This window comes from Struthio camelus, chromosome Z (assembly GCF_040807025.1).
Source record: "Struthio camelus isolate bStrCam1 chromosome Z, bStrCam1.hap1, whole genome shotgun sequence".
In the NCBI taxonomy this organism is placed as follows: domain Eukaryota; kingdom Metazoa; phylum Chordata; class Aves; order Struthioniformes; family Struthionidae; genus Struthio; species Struthio camelus.
Genome location: NC_090982.1, coordinates 53228719 through 53234289, shown reverse-complemented (window position 1 = coordinate 53234289; position 5571 = coordinate 53228719).

Sequence of the window (5571 nt, the reverse complement as noted above, 5' to 3'; positions counted from 1 at the left end):
AGACATTTTCCTCCTCCCACTTTTTCTGCTCTCACCCCACTTGGCTGAAGGGGATGGTGGCAGCACCCTGGCATTGCCTTCACTCCCCCATCACAAATTTCTCAGGTGCCATGTGAGAGTATGGTCCGCGCTAAGCTCCACTGGCGTCCTGCCAAGGTTGAGTGGTTCCTCCAGCCTGGGCAGGGCCCCTTTCCACCCATCCGGGTTGACACTGGCAGCCAAGCCCATCACCATGGAGGGGCTGGTGTCTGGGCTGCGGGAACGCGCATGGCCACCCACTCCGAGTGCGATTTCCCACGTGGTACTGTGTGACTCAGAGACCTTCGGGGTCAGAGCGCCGGAGCGTTAACGCACTGCAGCCTCCAGGGAGAGAGCACCAAACGCCCCTGTGACTGTGACCTAGCTAGCGCTGCGCCGCCGGGAAATAAATCCAACGTTAGCTCTTTAACAGGGATTAAATCAAAAAGAACTAGGATGGAAACCCTGGAAAAACTAAATGTGGCATGATATTGTTACAATGTCAGCTTGGGGTCAATCTAGAGGACAGTTTATGAGCAAAAAGTACAATCTGTGTTCAGATATTAGATGCACTTTCTTCTAAGCCTCTATTAACAACTCAACTCGAGAAAGTTCAGATTCTCTTTAAGCCATATCCTTCACTGCTGTGTTGAATATACAGAGAAATGGGGATGGATTTGCATCTGCAGAGAACATTCAAGGTTCATATGAGCTGAAGGAGCATGTTGATTAGCCACGGCAGTGAAGTGCCATCATGTTGGATTATTCTTTTTCACAGAATTGAGGGAACAACTTTAAGTGATGGCAAATTGATTAACTGCCCTTAATGTTACATTTATAAATGTTCCTCCTTTGAGTTTACTTGATATTTTCTTGCAGGCCAATGGTTTAAACTTATTTCCCCAAAGTTAGAACTGCAGCTGTGCCACCAAAACAGCCGCTCGGGAAAAGGTGAATCTCACTGACAAAACAATGAAGCCATACTGGGAGCAGAGGATCCTTTTTTTTTTTTAAATTAAACCCCCTTCAGCAGTAACAACAATTTAAAAAAAAAGAAAATCCAGGAAATATAGCATCCCAAAGTATTTATCCTAATACAATCTTTTTCTGTAATACATGTAATACTCCTCAATACTGTAATACTGCTGTTAACCTGGTTTCCTAGGAAAACGAATCTTATGTGATTGCTCTGCCTGTTAGCCTATCTTTCTTCCTCTGATAATTGTTGAAACCCTTGGACATTTCGAATAGATGTGTTGGAGGGTTAGTGATTTCAAAGATTTGAATTTCCTGTAAGTTTCAAGAAAGTCAATAGCCGTGTGTAGAGATGTAAGTGAGTGTCACTAGTGATGGAAAATCTTTAGTGCAAAGTCAGGGTCGTTTATTTTATTTTATTTGGTTTTCAGTTATGAATGGTAAGCACAAGTACAAGTGCAGCTTGCAACTAACTCCCCATGTGCTGTCTCTTGACTAGGATATGAATACACAGATGAGGTAGTGGAAGTGCAGCTAGCTCTGTACCTCTCCAGTGATACTTGCCAAGGGTGGGAGAGAGACTGGGGCATTCACTGGGCTGTGATATGAAGCCACCCTAATTTTTCTCATACTTGTTAAAGTGAGAGCAAGATGACTCTCACCTACCTTTTAATTCATTTCGTCTCATCACCATCCAGCCCCTCACACCCTTTCCTGACTCATTCCCCAGAGCCAGAACACGTTCTTGAACTCATAGGTCTCGAGCTGATGCAGAATGTTGTAGTTTGATCTCTGATTCAATTACTCCTGTTTCCCTACTCACATTTTTTTCTTTTAATTGTTTGGCAAGTTTTCTATTAAACATCACTTGAACACCTGACCCCAAGGTTCAGGATATCTTCTGACACAGATCTGAAACAACCAGCCAGTTCCTGGTGGCTCTTTAATTCTCAGTAGCCGGAGAACTGAAATTGCAGTGTAATGTAGCAGAGCTTATCCAACACCAGGGACATATTCAGTCTGCTTCCCTCTTCTTTTTCTAGTAGGATGTCTGCTGGTAATACCTGGATATCTGAGGCCATTAACATGGTATCCTTTAGCACTTTAGCTAAAGAATAGAGCAGCTCATTCTTATTGGCACTGAGCCAAAAGAAATTGCTCTTGCTACCAAAAGCATCCTGAAGTGTGTGGGAACAATTGGTGCAAAGTACCTTTAGCCTATTAAGTCCTCGGGATCTGAAAACGCTCTTGGCTTATTCACTTAGTAGTTAATTATGATTGATGATAATAATTGATGTGATTAGAGCAGCAGCTTGCAGGGTGTTTTGTAACACACACTCAGCTCTTTCAAAGGACATCATTAATAAACAAAAGTGGCCTGGAATTCTTAAATTAATATTACTTCTACCAAAGACAAATAAATCAAAGCTAAAATTTTAATTTTAAATCAGAAGGCCGACAAGGTTAGTAGCAGAAGTTAATTTTTGTAAGTGATGGATCCAAATCTTTGGCCAAATCTTCTTATGGTACTGACAAAGGATCCAGGGTATTTTATGGCCCTTATTATGCATGTGAGCATTCAGAATGACACAAACTGACAGTCGGTGGAGGGTGATTATTGTCAAAGTTTCAAACAGTGAAGGAGATATTTATGGAAGATGACACAAGGTATTCACCTCCAGTACTCCCGGATGTTTGCATTTAGAGAAGCGCTTGAAGCTCATCACGGGTTGCTTGCCATCCAACAGAATCGGCTAGGGGCATAAGGGGTAAGCAACATGAAAACGCTCAAGTCTGTTGGGTTCAGATACTGACTGCAGGCTCAGGCCTTTCATCTTGCAGGCTCAGGCCTTTCAAGAGGGCCTTGAGACAGTAATCGTGACAGTAAAACTTCTCATTAGCCAGATGAGTCATGAGTCATTGCTCGGTTTTTTTTTTGTTGTTGTTGGGGTTTTCTCTCTTTCTCTCTTTCTTTCTCTCTTTCTCATTCCTTTTTTTTCCTAGAGTCTTCACTGCATCCTCAGCTCTGGCACTCACTGGACCCCTTGGAAGCCAATCTACTTTATTAACCTGGCAAAAAAACTAATGCAGCCGAAAGCCAGACACCAAAAAGGAACTCTTTTTTGCTGGGCTAGCAAATGGAATCAAATCAGAGAAGAGTCTGGTAGGAACTCTCATAAAAGTATATAAAAGGATGCAAAAGGAGGAGTGGGCAAATGACTGGGAAGAGGGAGAGGGAGCAGAGGAAGGAGCAGCAGAGAAGGAAGAGAGAGCGAGACCTGTCCTTTTCGGCCACGGGGGTCCCTGAACTAGCTGGGTTACCCGTGAAACCTGCCTCGGGCTCTCCGTGGCCATCTGTTCAAGTGAGAGCCATGGACAGCTGGGCATCTAGCTTCAGCCTTCAGAGTAGCTGACCAGCCTTCCAGACTATATTTGCCAGCCCCGTTACTTCTGTGTGTCCGGTCACTTTGGGTCCTGATGTACAACTCTGTTTTGAAATTCAGTTGTAAAGTGCAACAACAGAGAATACCTTCTTCTAACAGAATTATTGTGTGTACAGAGCAGGCAGAGTTTAAACAACAAAAGCCTATACAAATATTCTCTTATTTAAGCTTAGCATTTTACTCACGCAAGGTAATAGGGCCCTGTGTCTGAGGGAAGCCTCTCAGGCTCCTCAGCAAGAAAATGGCTGCATGGGAGATGCAAGCGCAGAGCTAAAGGGAATAAAGCTTCAGAGATCATATATTTTTGTCTTTAACAACTCCGGCTAAGGGCGCAGCCTCAAATCATGTCTTTGCTGCTCCTTAGCAAGTTGCTGCATGCCAGCAGAGCTGTGGTGCACATGGCTGTCAACGTGCACCTTCTTGAGCCACAGCAAATGCAATAGGATAAAACTTACTTTAGAATTATCTAAGAGCATGTTGAGTTAAGGCATCCTGTTCCATATATGCTATGGGCTATGATCATGCTCATGGACAAATCAGGTAAGACTTGGTAACCTGTCAAGCTGCAGTAACCAGCCCGTGAGCGTCAGTCTTGAGACTGCCCATGGAGGTCACACCTCAATGGGCTGCAATGAGCTTTCATTCTCATACAACTATTTTCCTCTTAAATATTCTTAAACAAAAAAAAGATGATTTATAAGAAACAAGATGCTTATAAATACTAAAGGGAAAAATTGGACTATGGACACAGTTCATTTGCAGCCGGTGACTTCTGCTGTCACTAACAGCAGAGAGCACACAATCTTAGGTGGTCGTTTTGATATTTAGAGTTTCTACCGAGAAGAGATGGAAATTAAGTGTTCAAATCTTCTTGCTACTTCATGGCTGCCAAAGGTTACGTTTATTTTAAAACTGTAATCGCACAGACAAATGTAAAGCAGCTCTTGGTACACACAGACTTAAGACAGCTGCAGAACATCATTACAGCCCATATGGCTGTAAAATTTGTTGCAAAATATCCTTAGGCGCACTTCAGTCATTAAACTGTCATCTTGGCATTTTGTATATTGATTGAGTAGGGCAGCCAAACTCTCTTCTCTTCTCCTTTCTCTTCTTAAAGTTCTTTTTACATCAAAACTTTCATTTATAGCAGTCTACAAGCAGAGATCAGGAGAGAACTTGTCTGACTAGCTGGGTATTTTGCTTCATCAGTAAGTTATGGGCTTTAGGAAAACAGTTTGATGAAAGGATACTTCATCTGGCACAGAGAGCACAGGAAATATGCCATTCAGGTTAAATTAAGACATCAAACAAACCTTGTTATCTGGATAACATGCAAACTCAGGGCTCTGCAGTAATTAAATCTCTCTCTGGGCTTTTCCACAAAAGAAATGTTAACCCTGGTTTCTCTCAACTCCAGATTGTACCTATCTATCTAAATTAAGTTTCATGTTGTACCTGCCAGTTTCAGATCCATGCAACATCCATCCTCTTTTCCAGCAGTAATGTATATGCAGTTTCACTGAATGTATTTGAGCTACTGGCGCATTGCATTTGGCCCCAGAGGGCACCAAGAATGGTGCAAAGCCCAGGGGAAGCGTCCGAGCAAAACGGGAACCTCGGGCCCCAGGGGGAGGCGCTGTGCTGCCCAGCAGGGAGGTGCGCGATACCTTACAGCAGTCGATTTCAGTGTCTGCGTGGGAGGAAGAAGGAGAAAGAAGTAACGCAACAGCTTGTACACCCAGGAAGAACATACATCGAAGTACCAATTCTTTCTGTGAGAAAACAGTAGGAAGCTGTTTGTTTTTTTGAGGGAAAGCACTCTTTCCCTGAGGTCTGACTGCTGCATGCGTGGAGAAAAAAATGCTAACACAACTTCTATGTGGGGGCCAGGATGCCGCTGTAACAAACACCATGTTAAGTGCCTGGGAAGGCAGATGTCGAGGAGCGTGAGAGACTGCCGTTGCTCTATTTAATGAGCTGTGTAAATCTGGAAAATCTAACATTTCTGGCTTGATCTGCATTATAGACCAGTTCTGCCTTAGAAAACATTGTCCTATCAATTCTCATGCAATCAAGGAAGAAGCAAAGGCTGTGGTGTCCCATTGAATAGAAAGACATTAAAATGAGGATC